Genomic DNA, 20,860 nt, shown 5'->3' on the forward strand with positions numbered 1-20,860 from the left:
CCCCTAGACGTGTACACGCTGTCATAGATGCATAAGGGGGCCCAACACCTTATTAATATCTGCCTCAGGGCTCTATGACTTCATATCACTGCGTGTCTGGCTACTTTTGACCAGATAGTGTATAAAGTGATACTTTAGCAAGTGCAAACACATACATATGATAAACAGAGCGCTTGTAATCGAAACTGCATTTACTAAGTCTGAATTATAATTAGCTAAAACTTTGTTGTATACCGTAAGGAAGCAAAGAGACAGCAAATAATACATGATAATCGGGAAAATTTATTGAAATGCAACTGAAAAAAAAAGTAAAATAAAAATAGCTATGTCGCTGTACAGCACACATCACTTTTTGGATCTATTTTCTAAAAACAAAGTGCATCTTATGCTTTAGCTCATGTTAAGTAATTTATCAGTTTATTACCCACATCATTCTTAAATGTAATTTAGATATTCTTAGGTATTTTAAGTGTATCTCAGCTTAGCTTATGTGTGTTGAACTTAGAAGTGTCGTGAAGGTATTCGAATCTATATATTAAAATGCTAGGTTTATATGTTTATCCGCCAATCCTTTCGACAATGAGATCTCTGAAACCACAAGTGCTAGAAACATGCCGTTTTCACTGGTCGATTCCAAATTTTGTGTAGATTGTCCAGTTCTCATTTTCAAAAATCGTGTTGTTATTGTTCTATTTAACATTTTAAGGGCCGTTTTGAGCCCATAAGATTAACATTGTTGCAGGTCGAAACTACGGTTAGGCAACCAGCAGAGAAGTTACGTATTGCGGATTGACGGACATTGCAGGCGTTTTGCTTAAATCTGGATGGCAGAACTCATTGCATCTTCACAACTTGAAAGGCCTCAAGAGAGACAATGAGGCTTACTCGGACGGATATGGATTTGTTAGAAAAAAATATTTCCACTTGATGTCATGTTACTTCCACAAATTTGCTACAAACTCATTTCAACATCTATACATAGTAATTCACTTCCTTTGCGAGTCTCCTTTACTTGTGAATCAATCCATCTGAAGTGGTCCAAAGATAGTGAAAATGGTTGCTCGACCACCTCCGAAAACTATAAAAATTTGAGTGTGACAAACCTTGTTTATGAGAAGGTCAATGACACTATTCACGTTGTCGTATGTACAAGTGTTCCTAAATGGCGGCAATCTTTGTTGTCGGTGGAGTGCCAATTTTGGCATTTTCAAGCGTTTACGAAAACTGCAGTTGATCAGGACGTATGAATTACACGAACACCAAACAAAAATGAATGTTTATAGGAGACTGAGGTACGTGGAGAATACATACTTTTGCTTCTAAATAAATATGCAGGGTTGCAAACCAGTACATGAAATCACCAGGAAAAGTACAGAAAATTACACTTTTAAAGGGATTGTGTTTTGGAATGGCATAAAGTGGCTTTCATAAGTTTTGTGCTGAATACTATTACATGTAAAGAGTCTGCAGAAATACCAACAGCTATGATACTATTAGCACTGTAGATTTATGAGGGTCCGGAACTTAAAGTTTGTGATTTTGATGCCATTTTTGGTGCGTAATATCTTAGAAGGGCAAAGTTCTAAAGAAATGCTACTTAGACCACTATAATTTTAAAATTCCTTGAATACACGTGCTCGTTCATTGACATGTACCCGTTCATTTCTTTGCAAATTGGTCGTAGCCCGGAAAAATCTAAATGTTTGGATATAATTCATGCTAGATCTCAAAAACTACGCATGGTACAGCAATTAGGCCCACTTTTGTTTGTGTTCAGTTGTGTAAAAGCTTACAAGTGGCGGTTGTTCCACTTTCTAGCTCCATGATCACTGCCACGTCTATATGACGAGGAGATTAGCTCGCAGTGTGGAATACAAACCTCCACAAAAAGCGACAGAACTTTCTTGTGTAATATATTTGCTTATTACATACTGCATGCAAGAAGAAAGAAAACACTGATAAACTCCAACCGGAAGTAGGCTCAATCTTGCAAACGGTACGAGATATTCAAAAAATAATCGAAAAAATCTCCCCTTTATGTTTAACTTTAACTTTATGTTACCCCTTGTCGATTTTTATCAAGGTGTCATTCACTTGTGTCTTCAAAGGAACATGTACAGATGTTGTTAGGTATGACAAGGAGATTCATGCTCGTATGGTAATGTTGCGCTGTGTAGAGAGCGCAGGTTCAGCTAGTCTATATGATATATATATATATATATATATATAAATTCAATATTTATAGTTGTTGTATTTTCATAAGAATGAAGTACAATGTGTCCGTGAAGTCGCACAACCGAAACTTTGATCGTATATATCTTTGGAAGCAAGAAGAATGGATACTTGATATTTTTATTTATTATTATTACAAAACTTAGCGTTGTCTGTGTAGATATTTTGAGAACAAAATCAATAACAATCTGTAACGCTGAATTTTAGTAATTGATTAAACAACACGAAATATAATTCAAATAATATGTAAATTGCTGAGAATCAATCGCTTGCAAGAAACCTAGAAAAATAAAAAGATCGTCGCAATTATTGGTGCAGATGCTTAATGTATATCAATATTTATTGGATGGAAAGAAAACTCTATGTTTTGCAGCGTTACCAGTTGTAAAGACTACTTTTTACGTATTTAGAAAAGGCACACTGCAAAAATAGCACATTATGATTTTATTTGAATTTAGTGTCCCTCTCAGTAGCAAGTCTATATGAAACGTGGACCTACAGTTTAACGTAATATCCGAATCACATGAGCTCCGCCGGTAATCGAACCCGGGTCTCCCACGCCACAGCACATCCGGAAAACAATATTCTGGTAAGAACATTACCATAGGTGTATTTGATCCCCGTGCATGTTAGTCACCGTGATTTATCAACGAAATTTTTTAAAAATGACATTTTTTGCAAAAATTTACACTAAAAATAATTACTCACCTACAGATGGTAACTTTTGCTGGCTGGAGAAGGGAAGGAGGTGATTTACTGTAAGGGTTCAAAGTGGCCCCCACGTTCTTACAGACACAGTTATACGTGTCTTATCATGATCCATGAAACTTTCCGCAGGGTATCCTTGCTAATTTGGTTTTACTTCTATTTCAAAATTTCTCTTCAATTGCTCTATAATTCTGGGGTCGTTTTCGCACACCTTTTCCTTCAAAACACCTCAAAGAACTTAAAGTTCTTTTGCTCCACATTATCTCTACGTTTCTGCTCCGCATAACACAATATAATTCCTACAATAATAAAAAGGGTAAATTTGCTTTGCTGTCATTGTTCCAAAAGTAATCTAAACTTAAAATACCCTATTAAATAATCAAAAGTTGAAATACCCTATGTAAATATTCAAACAGTAATAAGTTACTTATATTTCTTTTTAAAAAATCTGTCACCGTGAAAATAGATAATGCACGATGTTGAAACAAGGCATTACACAATGGTTTCTTTTCAATTTGGAGTGATTTCTTCTAATAATATATCTCACTATCCAAATTTATGTACGTTAAAAATAACATAGGAAATACATAAAATATACTCACAAATATTCTAAATAAGTGCAAAAAGCCAGACAAATTAAAAGGTATGGGCCACCCCAGTGAACTTTCTCGCTCTAATTTGTTGAACTAAATCATGTTATGACAAACATTTATTTGTGAAATACCAACCAAAGTATACGACGTTTGCGGAAAACTTCATCCGAAGAAAATTTACTTCCAGTAGTACACCCTCTGTTGTGGATATTATCACAATTAGTTTACGAAAATATTATAGATTTTTAGCATTGTGGTTATTTTCGAGACAAATGAGTTGTGGCATATTGACACGTTATGAATGAAACATTTATTTGTGAACTATAAAATGAAATCATTCGAGTCATTTCTGAGAAAATCGCAAAAAGACCCTAAAAATAAGTTTAAATTGTACCTTGTGAATATTTTCAGTGTAGATGGATTATACAAAATCGTTAGAGCTGTTACAGAAAACAGCAGTCTTTTTTAAAAAAATAAAACTGAAAATTTCCTGGTGTCGTGATGAATATAGTTGTTCTCGGGCAATCAGCCAGGTGAATTTTACGTCGTCCAACGTTTCGAGAACCGACAACATTGTTCTCGTCTTCAGGTAAAGAATAGAGACTAAAGAAATAAGATACGTATACAAAACAACCGATCAGAGTAGCCAACCCCTGACTGACGCTGATTGGATGCCGTCGCTGACCAATCAAATTTCGCCCCCTTCCTGCTAGCCACTACATAATAAAGGCTTCAGTTTTTGGTTTCTTATTCTTTACTCTTGAGACGAGAACAATGTTATCGGTTCTTGAAACGTTGTACGACGTAAAATTCACCTAGCTGATTGTCCGAGAACAACTATATTCAAATATTCTTTTTATTTTCACCCTTCAGTAAACAAATTAATTTTGGGATTAGGAAAAACGTTGAACTATATGCTCTCTAGGCAAATGGACATATCTACACACCTACATCGGGACGGACGGTCGGACACACATCCCAAATTCACTTGTTCGGCTTGTATAGTCCAGTCAAAATATGAAAATTAGTTGAAAAAATTCTTATAAGCATGAGACTTTGTAAATAGATGTATTAAGTTGTATTAAGAAACATACTAAAAGTTCCCAAGAATCGCAAGCGTGCTACGGCCGCCATATTGAAAAATGGCCACCAGAAGATAAGAAATGGTTTTAAAGTTGCGATCAGTTTAAAAAATACTTAAAAGCATGAAACTTACTTTATAGATGCATTTTGTTAGAGTGAAAACCATACTAAAAGATGGAAAAGAATTACAGGTGTGCTAAGGCTGCCATATTGGAAAATGGCCGACACAATATGAAAAATTCGTATGAACTTGTAACTAGAAGAATACTTACAAGAATGGGACTTCGCAAATAGACACATTCAGTGGTAGTGAAACACTAAGCATACTTAAAGCCATCAAAAGTCGGAAGTGTGCTATGGCCGCCATATTGGTAAATCGCCACTCTATTATGACATTTTTTTGAAAACTATGATCAGTTTGAAAACTTTCAAACATGAGTCTTTGTCAATGAATGCATTTAGTTGCAGTGAAAAGCACAAACACAAAGTTTCCAAAATCGTAAATGTCATATTGTCACCAAATTGGATGATGATACATGTGTAATATTTGCGCTATCTTCCTGTAGCGTTTGCACTACAACTAACAGCATCTATCAACAATACTTCATGGTGATAAATGTTATGAATTCTTTCATGTTACGCTTTTCGCAGTACGTTTTTGACAATGCTGACATAAACACTAAGACATTAGATGGCCGTGGAACGGTACACATACTTGGGGTATCATATGCGTAACACCTGGTAATGCAGTCAGCTCGTCCCCACCTCTTCTTCGTGTGCACAGCAACAACAAACTGGCTCCATCAGCAAATAACATACCAATAATTCAGTATAAGAAACCATTGCATGCAGGTCTGTAATTAGAAATGTACATTACTTGCATTTGCACTGGATGGCTGGTTACCTGTTTTCAAATACGACAATGCCTTTCTGGAAAGGATACATGTTTGAAGCCACACAAGAATCCGCAGAATACCAAAACAGCAAAAAGTATACCCTTGCCTTTCATGCACCTCAATGCTGACAATCGCTGTACTCTGCACTGCTTTACGCATCTGAATCCCAGCGCAAAAATCAATCTTGTATTGTGACATCCGACCAGCCACTCTTTATTAAGGCATGTGAAATACTAGAAGCATCTCCCGTCGACAGTCTTTTCTTTGCCGTCATTGTCAGGCTCGAAGGATTCCACCTACTGATGAGTTTCTTGGGGAGAATAGGAACCATTATGAGTAAAAGAGGAATTAAGGAACTATGGGAATGTATATATGCCAGAGGAACCTCTCCACAATTGATATCAGGCCATGCATTCTCCCGATGCGTAAGAGCTAATTTGTTAACAGTTGTTAGCTTATTTAAATGTTTAGTTGAAACATATCCAACACTAAACGGTGATATATTATTTGCAGTAGCTGAGCACCGCGAGAGATTAATAAGGAATGAGATAACACCAACCGATATTTTGTTGTCAGAATTGGGAAAAGCCTTTGGTTGAAGAATTCCAAAGAATGTGCAGTGAACATACCAAATCTAGTCGAACAGCCAAACTATTGATACAATATATCCAAATGGTGATCCTGATAATGGAGTTCATTAGAGCATCGAAAAATCAAGACTTTTAGTTGCACTTGAATACGGTCATGTGCATGCTTCCTTTCTACCGGGATTATTGCAGACTCAACAGTAAATTGCGACAATGCACGCGAGGAGGGAGAAAAATCCATGGATGCAATAGAGAAGAATAACTTCAACACTGTGAAAATACAAAGAAAATTCAAAGTAAAGACTCTTGCATCAGTCACCTCTGCTGTCAAAGTAGGAGATACAAGCATCATTAAAACTCAGCAAATATTCCATCGCATTGTGTGCGTCGTGAAAGACTAACAAAAGTTGAAGTGATGTTTTTCTTATGAACTAGCACCCAAACCTCCATCTCTTTTTCATGAAGCATTTCTGGAAAAAGGATAGTTAAGATTAAATCTTCTTTACTGCAAGCTTTCACTCCGGAAGTAGATTCACACGTACCTGAACAATGTAAGTATGTTATAGACGGAGGACATCTCCTGCACAGTGTAATCTGGCCTCGACTATCTAAATATGACCAGGTTGTTGACTGCTACGTTTCATATCTGTTAACCCACTTTAGCAGTAATTGCATTGTTGTGTTCAACGGTTATCCAGCAGACCTATAATTAAATGCTGGGAGCAGCGAAGACGAGCAGCTCGACAATCCTCACCGACAATATAACCTTATCTAAATTCAGTAACTATATCACAGAAAGATTTTCCAGCAAATAACAAGAACAAAGCATCATTAATCAAACTTCTAGCTAGTCGCTGCAAATTGCCCAAAACAGATGTTCTCATAGCTGAGGCAGATGATGTTACACTCATTGTATCAACTGCTATAGAGATGGCAAGCACAATATCATCAATAGTGGTTGTCGGTCGTGATGCAGATTTATTTGTCCTATTAACATCTTTGTCAAGTGATCTGGTTTCTTTGTCACGCATCCAGTCAATAGAAACCGAACTTATTCTCTATTCAGCGCCAGAAATCACTGTTGGTAGAAACATGTAAGGCACTTCTCTTCCTTCACGCAGCTACGGGATGTGACACATCTTCGGCGTTGTATGAACAGGGTAAAAAGAAGGCATTACACCAATACAGAAAAATAGCAGTCTAAGGGAGAATACAATAGTATTTAATAATCAATTATCAACACGAGAGCAGGTATCCAAAGCAGGAGAAATATTTTTACTACATTTGTATGATGGTGGACAACAAACATTGGACAATCTACTGGTACAGAAACGTGATATCCAAACAACCTTTCAACATGACGTTTGACCTTTCATCACTATCTCCTACAAGTGACGCAGCTGCCCTACATTCGTATCATGTGTACTTTCAGGTCCTGCTATGGAAAGACATAAACTGAACACAACCGCCTGGAGATGGGTACAGTTTGGAAATGCATTGTCTACAGTGCCGATGACAAGGAGTCCAGCACCTCCAGAGATGATGAAGCTTATTTCATGTGCATGTCGATCTACATGCTAGAAGAAATGTTACTGTAGAAACTCGGGTTTATGTTCTGCTATGTGTAATAAATGTCAAGGACTTTCCTGTATGAATAAGACTAATACAAGTGATCTATTTTCTGATGACCAGGAAGACTAAGGTGATTGTCATAATTTGATTGCATTTGTTTTATTCGTAAAAACATCTTTTGCTTTTCATTTATTTCTAATGAAAATTTTGTAAGATACATATATTCAAATGTCACTTGCACAGAAACTTCAAAGGTTGCTGAAATTTGTATAACATATTTGTGTAAAATTTAATTTTCACTGATGCTGATGAGAAGAAAAATGTATCAGTACTCTTGAGGATCTAAGCAAATAAAATGGTTGTCATTGTAACATGCCAGAGGTAGTACAAGTGGGTTTCTGTATTTTATTCATTATAGCTAAATGCATATGTGTAAAGAATTCATAACGTCTTCTAGTTATTTCATATTACAACATCCAAATTTCAATATGGCGGCCATGGCACACTTGCGCTTGGGAGGATTTCAGTATGTTCTTCACTACCACAAAATGCATCTATTGACGTAGCCCCAAGCCTATAGGGTATTTCCTTTATTGATTACAACTTTAAAAAATTGGATTTATTACGGAGCCACTTTTCAATATGGCAGCCGTAGCACACTTGTCATTTTTGGGAACTTTTAGTATGTTGTTCACTACAACTGAAACTATCTATTCTCAAAGTCCCATGCTAATAAGGTTTTCTAAAACTAATCACAAAATTTTGAGCTAAAATGACTCATCTATGTAGGGGCTATTGTCTCTAAGCGCTGTAATCTCGAATTCAATTCGTTTCACGATCAACATATTTTCTCGTCTATCTCCCCCCTATTTTTTTTCTTTTTTAAGCACCACTAATGACAAAGAACATGTAACTTAGTGTCTTATTCTAACTTCATAGACAGAAACACGTCATACATTAAAATCAGATCACCATGCTATCGCATACCATACGCAACTAACTAATTAACAATGTATAAAACACGAATCATCACAGAAATGACGTAAAACCACAACTTAGTGTCCATCACAACAGTGACAAGACACTATCACGAGATATCCGTTGAGGGTTAAAACATTATTAGTGGTGTAGGAGAAATATTACAAATGGATGAAATAAAAGTAGTGCAATGAGTTACGGCGCTTCAACGTACTGTTAAGACATTTTTCTTTTCCACCTAGAACCAGTGAAACAATGCGACAAAGAGAATTGCATAAAATTTTGACAGTAACTTTTATTTAACTTATAAAGTTGTGTAAAAAATTTAAAAAAATAAAAGGAGTAGGAGCTGAAGCTTTAATGGTGACGTGATTCGAATTAATGTTTCAGGATATTAAGCAGCTGAAGTGTTCGTTGCCCAACGTTTCGAGAACAGACATCGTTCTCATCTTCAGGGTCAGTGTGAAGAGACCAGGCAGAGGAACTGTGTCCACCGGAGATAATATATATATATATATATATATATATATATATATATACAATTCCTATTTACTCTCACCTTGAAGATGAGAACAATGTGTTCTCGAAACGCTGGACAACAAACATTTCACCTGGTTGATAGCCCGATAACTTACTGTAGACTGACTATAAATCCGCGCTAAGTGCCAAATGAAAATGTTGAGTAAAACTCCCGATTTTACTTCAGAACTGGTGGGACACAGGCCCACGCGCATTCTTCTGGAGATTATTTGAACTACTTCCACAGTGAATAATAGATAGCCCGTTGTTCACTGAGCAGAGTTAGGCACATAGGCCACATTTTTACATTAAACAGAACTTTTCCATTTTTGGCACTTCCATAGTATGGATTTTTCTACATATATTCGCAAATAATAATAATAATTAAAAAAAAAAAAAACTAAATGACTACATGAAGTTGATATATTCGTAAAAATAAGGTAGTCTAATATTAGTTTGTTTATATAACTTCGTTGAATTAAAGCAATTGCTAGTAACAAGGTTAAACATTTTGTTGATGTCACGGTATGTTCAAAGAAGTTACTGACGATATATTTTTTTTTCCAGACAAGTTCATAATGAAGTTCCCATCCCAAAATTTTACTTTCTCATATTGGTATTCCTTCTATTCTGATACTTTTCTGGTTATGTTTTTTTTTTTTTTTTTATTCCTTCCACCTTAAGCGCGAGTCAAACCGCTATTCTCGTTTTTTTTTTTTTTTTTTTTTTTTTTTTAGTTTTAAAATTCCGTTTCATTACTTAAGTTTTGAAGCTCTAAACAAAGTGCTTAATATAGAATACCACGAGGAGCCATTCGTGGAAAACATGGCTGTTCAAATGACAAATTATAAATACAAAAACTAACAATTGTATTATTAGCAGACAACTAATAGTTGTTTGTAAAATTTTACAGACTGGACTGGATTTAAGTTTAACGTCCTCTCCAGCGAGGCAGTGTGATACATGAACCTAATGTTTGACACAGAATCCGAACCACATGATCTCCCACCAGGAATTGAACCCGGGTCTCTCGCAGCAATTCCTTTCACACGAGCAAGTAATGCGGTGCAAGAAAGCCTGTTCGCAATCAGGCTCGCTCTAGTTTAGGCATGAGCATCACTGACCTATTCTTCATCTAAGGCACTCTAAAATTTGCGGCTGCTGGATAAGATCCTGCAGTCAGCTTTGTCGTAGAACAGCTCATACACAACATTCTTCCAGTCGGATGAAGCCCCTACCTATTACAAATGTGGTACAATACTAGCTGGATGAACAACAATTTACGGAGGTGGATTGTGCGTCGACGCCGGTGGAGTCACCACTAAGCTCTCTGGATTTCACGCCTCTAGATTTCTACCTGTGGAACCATCTTAAGTAAATGGTGAATTCCGTCAACTTCCAGAACTAACACCATTTGGTGCAGCCAATGGAGGATGCTTATGCCGCAATAAAATCTTTCAGTTGAACGTCCAACGATTATGCTCTTTAGGCTAAAGGAGGTGGTGATTAAAGCTAGTGAATTATGATTGAAGAACTGGTGGAATGAGAAAGTGGAAGGAAACGAGAGTTCCCGAGAAAGCCCAGGGACACGGTGTTGGTCACCACAATCTTACTTGATCGGGATCGAACTAGGACTCCACGCACCAGAGGTAAACGCTCTATCACTGAGCCACCGCGGCCCTATGTATTTTGAGGTGAACAACAGGGGAAAAGCAGGCCACAATTAGTGTGCTTAGTGATAGTACAAAAGGATCAGCGGCATTACAATTTTTTTTTTTTTAATGCATATAAAACAGATGCCTTATGCTGATCTTGCTATTTAAAAAGTTAAAGTGATAGCGAAAATGGCGCACTCCATCATATAGCGACCGTTGTGTTACTTGTGTTCTTGAGGTTACCTCACTCTGAATCATCATCTATGCGTAATGTAGACTCCCAACACAACAGCCATCCCCGTGTCAACACTATCACCTAACTGTTGGCAAATCTTGCATAACGAAGAAGCTATGTTTATATATTAACTAGCAGCGTTCACCCCGCTTCGCTGCGGTCACCCCGGAACGCAATAAACTTTGTTACTTAGATAATTTTTACTTTTTCGCTTTCAAGTGATATGATAAAAACCATAGAAGATTGCAGTAAATGTTAACATTATATCGCCTGTCATTTATGTTAACCCGCCCCGCTTCGCTCCGGTCACCCCCGAACGCAATAAACTTTGTTACTTAGATAATTTTTACTTTTTCGCTTTCAAGTGATATGATAAAAACCATTATAACGCCTGTCATTTATGTTAACCCGCCGAGTGACACGGTCATGCGGGTTGCATATACATACGTTTATTTTTATACCTATGATGAACTAACAAAGGATTTGTACGTAATGGACACCTGAATGGTCAATTATCTCAAGACACTGGTAATTGAAAATTAAAGTGATATGATAAAAACCATCTAGGGTCCAAATCCGTCATTTATGTTAACCCGCCCCGCTTCGCTGCGGTCACCCCCGAACGCAATAAACTTTGTTACTTAGATAATTTTTACTTTTTCGCTTTCAAGTGATATGATAAAAACCATTATAACGCCTGTCATTTATGTTAACCCGCCGAGTGACACGGTCATGCGGGTTGCATATACATACGTTTATTTTTATACCTATGATGAACTAACAAAGGATTTGTACGTAATGGACACCTGAATGGTCAATTATCTCAAGACACTGGTAATTGAAAATTAAAGTGATATGATAAAAACCATCTAGGGTCCAAATCCTAATAACCCCCCAAAAATAAAAGAAATCGGTTCAGCCGTATTAGCGTGATGAGCGGACAAAGGATTTTGTGCGTTCTCTTTTATATATATAGATTATTAGAACATCTCAATTATTTACTTTGTCTTCTACTGTTTCTGAGCGCACACTAATGTATTTCGTTTCAATTGTCAAATTACAGTATTCTTCCAAACAATGTAAATTCAATATTGAAAGACTGCAGTAGAGGGATAGAGAGATATGGGGCCTGTTAAATGGTAAATTTGTACCACTTCCCATCTTAGTATAGAAATACACGAGATGAAATCCTCCCATAAGACGGTGACTATCATTTATTGAAAAAGAAAAAAAAATCTGGCGCTGTCTGTTATGGATTTTGTTCTATGGCGATCAACGTTGAAACCGGAAATGGTTGGTTCCTACTACTCTTGGTGTGATTTGATTTTGGGTTTAACATCCCTTTCAACAGCAAAGCTATATGAGACGCGTACCTAGAGCTAAACTTTGAATCCGAACCACATGAGGTCCCGCCGGTAATCGAACCGGGGTCTCCCACACCAGTCACGTAAGCTAACCGCTTAGCCGCGAGGTAGCTCTTACTTCTGGTTTGATTAGAGGGTTAACCCTTAAGTACTCGCGAGGGTGTTCACAAACAGGTAAATTTTGTGTTGCTAGCCATAAGTGCTGAGGAAAAAATATATTTAAAAAAAAGTCTCTCAAAACGAGTACAAAAAATCTAATTGCAGCAAATACTTGTAAAAACATGTTTAGAGTTATGCTAGATTGTCTTCATTACTAGAAATATATATATATATATTGTAAAAAACTAATATCAATTTGGGGGTCTATTGGACTCCCGCGCACGTACTGCTGTCACAAAAAATGGCGCGAGTAGTTATGGGTTAACAGAGATTGAACCTATTCTTGGGACGATGAATCGAGTGTAGAAAACTGCTTCTCAGTATCTTACAGTCTTTGCTCTGATACCTGTCGACAAACAGCCGTTCAGTAAGACTTCCTACATTTATGCATAGCATAGTCTGGAAGTCTAATACTACTTTGATAAAAACGTTCTGTTCCCAATAGCCTACTGAAAGGTAATGTCAGGTTTAATGAATGTAACGAAAATATGACATTAATTTCTGGAAATGAGCTTGTAGATTAATTTGTCTACTATTATGCAAATCGAACACGAAAGAGTAAGAATTAATGCTAAGTAAGTTTCAATATTAGTAGTGACTGCAGCTGTAAGATAATCCAAGTTTACGCGAATACGCAACGTCCCTGGCGCGCCTTCCTCCTACAGACATACCCTGCTAGGGTCAAACAGCTTCACCCTGCCTTGAACCGAAATAAATATTTCTTTTTTTCCTTCTGGCCACCACCTAGCACGGATTGGTGCGCGCTTTTCGCATGAATTGTTCTTGTTGCATGACTTCGTAGGTTTTTTTGATCTGTAGACAATTACTTGGACACGTTGCAAGATAACACTAGAATGTGCTAAAGTATTACCGGCACTTAAAGCAAAGTGATACAAAACAATTTTATAAAATGACCCATATTGATAATCTGCACTGAAGTGGGTGTGTCCTGTAATTGCGGATACTGTCCTTTTATTTGTGTTCATTGATGCATCTGAACCTTAACTCTACCCTCTAAAAGTGGAAGGTAAATAACAGCATACGGGCTACGTTCTAGAACACAGATCCCGCTCCAGGTCCAACACCAAGAGACCAAGTTAGGTGAATTATGGCGAGGCAAACTATTTCGAACTACTAACTAACCAAAATACCACTTGCATGAAAGGATTTCTTCCAATAATCCACATTATAAAATAATAATGGAAGAGCAGAGCCCCCCCTCCCCACACACACTTCTCAAACGCATTTTTTAGAATACATGTTATTAGAAGAAATCCTTCAATACAAGTAGAATTTTGATTAATTAATAATTTTGAATAATTTGTCATAATTCACTCAACTTGCCCTAAAAATAAAAGTAATCAGGAACAGCAATAACATCAGACAATGCGACAGAATTCACTCATAGCGAACAAATGAATTTTAAAGAACATTACATTGTATGCCACAAAAAGAAAGAGAAAAAAAAGGAAAACCATAAAACCCAAACACAATAGCATCAAGAAGTAGAACATTGAAAGAAGCTATAAAATGTGCACAGAACATACTAGATGTAAAGAAAAATATTACAATATGTAAATACTTGAACAGATTCACACAATACCATCACACACCACGTCTACCGCCAATGAACAATTCAACATCGACTCCGAATACGAAAACGAAACTGAAAAAAATACATCTTTGAGCTTTATGTCCAATGGTTATGCCGGGTAGGCTAAAGGAGACGGTGTTGATAAGAAATGAATGAAATAAAGTGGAAGGAAACGGGAGAACCCCGAGGAAACTATCACACACGGTGTTTGTATATCAAAGTTCACTTGGCGTGAGCCTGGATCGAACCAGGGACCGTATGCACTAGAAATGAACGCTCTACCATTGAGCCATCGAGGCCCTGAAAACGAAACTGAATGAAATGAATGGAACTAAGTAAACAAACATGGTAATGGACTGTTCAAAAATTGAATTTCAGTGTTCCTAGTTTCGGTAATAATTTCAACGATAAAAAATTCAAAAACTGGAAGACAAGAACACAGAAAAGAATAAGGAATGAAAAGGAACCAAAACGAGGTACATAAAATATATTTCATTAGTTTTATAAACGGGTCGTGTGCTCTAGAAACTTCTCCAGCTCATGAGATGATTTAAAAAAAAAAAAAACTCAGATTATGGAGATAAATTTAAATGACAGTGAGACACATCTCTTCATTTGGAACAGGTAAAATTAAGATTTCAGTCGAAATAAGTATCAAACAACTGCAGAACTTTCACCAATTAGTCCTATAGGCCTACTCTTTTTTTAAGGTACCTTCTCACCAAGTATGAATATGTGTAATATACAACGACTCACCAAAGGTAGTCGTCAACCTGGTTCGGCTAATGATATATATAAATCTTGAGTGGTAGTAATTGTTTACACATAAAAATATCTTCAATAATTATATACACTATTATTCTCACCTTTTCTATCGAAATTACAAGTCGATGATCGATATTAAATGGTTTATTAGTTGATACTCTTTTAACGTATTTTCACTCAAACTGTCTTGCAAACATACATGTTGATTAGGTATCCATAAACAACTACATAGCAACTAATTATACTATAATGTATGTTTCTTACATATATTAAAAACATTCTTCTTTTGTTATTTTTTAAATTAACATTATATCTGGTATAGTGCTTATGTAGAAGCACTTACTGCCCAAAAATACAAGTAATTATCAATTTATACAAAGTATCTCGTTGTAAATATCCCAGCAAACTTGCATGACATAAACTATTAATCATGGAAAAATACGCACAATGTGCTAGTTAGTTACTACAAACCACCATTCCATCTATTACAGTCCAGAGCGGGATGAAGCAGAAGGGCATGCTCCGTTGGTATGGTAAGTTCGTAGGAAGCAGGCGCGTCACCGAAGTTAAGTATGTGAATAAAGGTCGGCCATGCGAAAAACACGCACCTACCTGTGGAAGTCATTAGTACAAGTTACCATTCTATTACATTTCAAGTGTAACTGCGGGAGAGTAGGTCGAGCAATATGAATAATACGTAAAATTCATACAAACAAAACAACGTGAATGTGTTATTTTGACTTGTTAAAAGCTACGTTTTATTGGTACTATTTTAAGTGGAGGCATGCTGATGTCAGGCAATGTGTAAGGAGTCAATTCGTTGAAAGATATCAATTCCATGTCAGTGATATGACATTTTAATTTTCAGTTTTATAACAACGTATGTTGGTGAGAAACGAAAATATTACGTTTTATGAAAAGGCACGAATTGTTGAAATTGAGCAGAAAGTGTGATAAATGTAGGAAGACCATAAAAAATAAAGAAATGGTGTGAATGTTTAAATGTGAACATTACAATGATGATATGAAAAAAAAAAGTGAGCCTATAAATTATTTATCAGAGTACATGTTCAAGTCCTCTACCACAATGTAAAGCTAACTAATCGCAGTGAGTGTGTTAAGAAAGCAACAAAGTAATCTTGTGGTTTAGCGATATCCTCGTTTGCGCGCATTCGAACACACACCTGTTCCCTATGTACGAACTCCCTTGCTACCGCTCGGGCTCCCCTGCTGCGCTCCTGTCTGACTCTGTTAGATAGCATTCGTGCTTTTTAGTATTCACTTAGTACATGTCGCTGTGTTTTTACACTCTAAGTTTTGTGACACTTCCTGACGCATTATTTAAACGAAAAACGGTATAGTGACAATGAACTTCCTGATAAATAATAACATTTTTGCGGTTTTAAGTGCGAAAATATTACTTTACTCTGTGGTAAAAACGCCTTGTATTTCTTTGAGCACTATTTATCTTTTCTTAGTTAAGACAATTTTCCTGTTTATGTTAATACAAATGTCACCATTATTCCTAACCTGCACCATAATGTTTACAGGCAGGTTTTGTTGATTCTCCTAAGTTCTAGTTACACAAAATATGTTAATTCCTCAACTATCAGTTGAAATATTTCTCAAAACTTCATTACAAGAATTTTAGTTTTGTAACCTGTGTTTTTTGGATTGGCTTGAATTTTAAGTATAGCGTCCCTTTCAGCAGCACCAAAATTATATAAGACGTGGACCTAATGATTAACGTGCTGACCGCTTAGCCACAATTGAGCCCCTTGTGCTATTTGATACGCAGGAGTTTGAGATAAACACGTAGAATATACTTTACTTTCTTCTTTTTCGCATAGTTAATTTGTGGCAACTATACAAATGTGTTCCTTTATAAATATGAGTGTTGATACCGAGTGCTGCAATCTACTTATAAACTTTACAAACTGCTGTCTCTCTAAATTCAACCTGAAGTTAAATAAATAAGCAATCATGTGAAACAAATTTCCTACCCTTTCACTTCTCTTACGTAGCATTTTTATACTTAAAATTCTCGCGGGCATGGTCATCCGTCATAATCGAGAGAAACTACTTGTACTCTGACTGCTCGATTACTTTTATCGCTCGAACTGTTCGAGTCGTTCCATTGCACAAAGTCTTGCCACACTTGGTACAATTGTACAAAACATCCTTGATTGTACCAAATTCAGCCCTTTTCGTCATTCATCGGCCCATTAGTACCACACTGGCATTTTCAACCGCTTTAGTGAAAAAGTTTGTATAATTCTACCCAAATCAGCACAATTTAACAAACACTTGTCACATTTTGAAAAGTATCAGTAAAGACACCTCACGTCTACATCTCACGTTACTTATACTGTATGTTTGACTCTTAAAAAATGCTGTTGAACTTTCTGTGACGTTGCACTGCATAACGCTACGAACTTTGTGTGGAAAATTTGTAAATACGAAATAGACCGGGAAACAAATGACGCTAGATGGGCGCATCCTCGCCGCTCATAAAGGAGACGAGAAAAAAGCAGTGTGGTGAATATTTTAGCTTGATCAAAAATAAGAAGCACACACAGTGTGAATCAAGTGTTGAATGGGTGAGGTTAGATATACATCGAAGTTGGAAACCCGAGTGTGACGTGGTATTATCAGGGGGGCAAAGGTGGAACCAAACAAGCCCTGCTCCCCCAAATAAACCCCATTCGCTCGCTGAGCTATGTTTCTTAATGTACGTAAATCTTTTTTTTTTTTTTTAAATCAATACACTTATGTGTGCAAAGTGGACTAATCACTATGCGACATTACGTCACGACCAGATGGTGCAACTTTGATCTAAATTCAACCACACCGGTGTTGAAAATTCTGCAAAAGACCAGCGTGTGCTCAAGTAAGTCTATAATTTATGTGTCGTTGCAAAGATTCTACTCCAAAACGGTATTAAACTGGTACAAAATAATGAATTCAGCCCTTTTTGTTTCAATTTGGTACAATTTTTCAGCCCACTCCATAGCTAGGACTGTGGCAACACTGATTCCTCATATTTACTTTCAAAAATGTAAATACGAAGGAAAGGACAGTGGAAAGAAAATGGTTGCTTGTGATCTGTATGGTAATTGGTTTCACCTACTTTGTATAGGGATAACAGCTGATGAAACAGAAAGTAGAGACATAAAAATTAAGAAAGTAAAACGTACAATAGACGAAAATGAGATAGAAGTCTTCTGGAGTTGTGAAAACTGCAAACGGGAAGGGATAGACTTAAACAAAGGGAAATATAGTAAAACAGAAGAGTACAAAATCTATTAACTATAATACAGCAACTTCAGACAGAAATAGATGAACTGAAGAAAGAAATATGAGAAAAGTAATGTACATGTGGAGAAGAAATCAAACAAATAAACATAGGTAAGCACATAAGAGATAAGAAATCAGATACGGAAGATAAGAAACAAGAGAAAACATAAATGAAGAATCGAACAAAGGTGACAACGTCAAAAAACAAGCAACAAATTTTACAGAATCCACAACAGAAAGCAGCCCCAAGTACGTGAAAATGTAAGTGAAGAGAATACATACCTGCAGAAAGAGAGCATACCTGGAAAAGGAATATGTGAAAAATTTAACACCAAACAGAGTAATCCTGAGGAAAGTATATACATAGAGACAATTAGAGATAAAGAAAGTGAAAAAGGAAAAAATGAAGTAAAAGAACAGGATAGATAAGAAAAATCAGGGAAGAAAACAGCAAGTTACACAGAACAATAAAGAACAGGTAGTAAGTGAACAAAAAGAAAAATACTGGAGAATAGTAAAAATAGGAAAAAATTAAATGCAAATATAGGAAATAAGCAGCAAAATCCAAATGTTGAAAATATTTTACAGGAAGGATATGTATTAGTAATAGGAGATTCAATGTTAAAAGGTGCTGCGAAATTCTGTGAAAAACATGAATAAATGAATTGGGGAAAATGTAGAGAATAATAAAGAACATAAAAATCCAACAGTAATCGTAGTGCATGTAGGAACAAATAATATGGGAAGAAGAAACGGAAAACATCTAAGAGAAGAAATGTGGGAGTTCCCAGAAAATGGTAAGGAACTATATCCTGAAAGTAAATCAATCAGACTAAAGATGATGTTTGTGCAAATATTCTATAGTCACACCGCGATTTTACAAAACCTTTTTATGTCCAGGTAGATGCTTCAACCGTTGGTTTAGGCTGTAAAATATGGCAGGAACAGGGTGATGAACAACGGATTATCCAGTGCATTAGTCGCACTTTAACCCCGTGCGATCATCAGTATTCGATTTCGGAATTGGAATTTCTAGCACTCATTTCCGCCTTGCGGAAATGGAGACCCATGTTGTTGGGAAGACGTATCATAATTGTTACTGACCACCACGCACTTCTCTTCGTTAAGCGTGTAAAATCATGGAAGAATAGGTTATCGCTCTAGAGTGAAGAAATCAGCAAGTTCCAGCACGACATAGAATTTGTGAAAAACAAAAACAACAAATTTTGTGATGCTTTTAGTATATTATTTCCATCGCACGAACACAGACTGCTTAAAGTACACTCATTCCAGGTGTTACAGGATGAAGTTCTTAATATCTCCCCTGAACGATTAGCAGATCTTCAAAGAGAATGTGCAGACTATCGAAATGTTATTCGTGTTTTAGAAGGAACGGTGGATGAAATAGAATTTCGGAACAGTAGATCTTGGAAACAATGCTACAAATTAGAAAACGATATTCTGCTTATTCGAGACTTTCATTATCCCAACAAGTGGAAAATTTGCATACCACCAGTTTTGGTGCACAACATACTCACCGCGTACCATACTGACGTAGGACACCCAGATACAGATCGTATGATAGCGTTGATTTCGAAGGCATTTCATTGGAAAGGATTGATAAACACAGTTAAGAATTTCATTCGAGATTGCGTTACGTGTGCTCGAATGAAACCAGATCAACACCCCCCGGCTAAGTTGTTAAGTACTATTCCATCACGAAGACCAGGAGATTGTATCTCCATTGATATGTTGGGGGTGTATCCGGTTGGAAATTCTCATGAACGTTTTGCTCTCGTTATCATGGATTTGTATACACGATATTGTACAGCATTTGCGTTAAGCAGTTCAACTGCTAAGGCAATTGTCAGATGTTTTGAAGAATATTATTTTCCTATGCTTAGGTTGCCTAACTTTATTTTGTCAGACAATGCACCAGATTTTCATTCCAAATATTTTGTTCAAGCCCTGAAAAAATACAATATTGTAGTTAACTATTGTACTGTTTACCATGCTCAGAGTTCTCAGAGAGTAAATAAAGAATTAGTTCAGACATTAAGGACGTTGTGCTCACAATCGCACACGGAATGGGCTGAAAATTTGACACATGCTGTACTCTTGTATAACTAATCTATTTCACAGAATTTAGGAGTTTTACCAGCCAGTTTACATTTAAACATTGATTCTTCGCGCTCAATATTTCTACATATCGGTATTAATGTTCAGGGAGACACGTCTGACGAGGATGGAATAAATTGGAGCAATAAATTAATTCTGGCCAATGAGAAAAGAACTGAAAAATTAAAAAAAAAAAGTGAAATGAAACAAAAACATACACTCCTAGTGCGTGCCGGAGATTTTGTATTCGTGCTGCAGCACAATGTGACCAGTCTTATAAAGAAATCGCAAAGTTTCTTGAACTTGACCGCGGGCCATACACATGTACTAGTGTATCTAGCAATGACAGAGCAGTTGAGTTGTTGGATCCTTTGAATGGTGAAAGTATAGGATATCAATCTATGGACAGAGTCAAAATATGGATGCCCACACTGCAAACGTATAGTACTTTGTTACTGTAATGCTGCTTGTAGACGATCCAAGAAAGCTTGAACAAGACCATTCA

The 20,860-nt window shown here is 36.5% G+C and overlaps 1 protein-coding gene across 7 annotated transcripts in view; it reads right to left on the reverse strand.

The window, feature by feature from the left end:
* The window catches only part of LOC145674459 (uncharacterized), a 334,728-nt gene that overhangs the window by 87,282 nt on the left and 226,586 nt on the right, over positions 1 to 20,860 (reverse strand). For 4 of the 7 annotated variants that reach the window (XM_081744538.1, XM_081744535.1, XM_081744536.1 and 1 more), the window contains one exon: positions 2,941 to 3,239. The exons of 2 other annotated variants lie outside the window; for them this stretch is intronic. The gene's annotated coding sequence lies outside the window, so the exon portion shown is untranslated. Of the gene's footprint in view, positions 1 to 2,940; positions 3,240 to 16,943; positions 17,362 to 20,860 lie in introns of those variants that run through there. One more of the 7 variants, XM_081744539.1, reaches the window with a different exon arrangement.

The sequence above is a fragment of the Thermobia domestica genome, chromosome 17 (assembly GCF_964235325.1).
Source record: "Thermobia domestica chromosome 17, izTheDome1.hap1.1, whole genome shotgun sequence".
In the NCBI taxonomy this organism is placed as follows: domain Eukaryota; kingdom Metazoa; phylum Arthropoda; class Insecta; order Zygentoma; family Lepismatidae; genus Thermobia; species Thermobia domestica.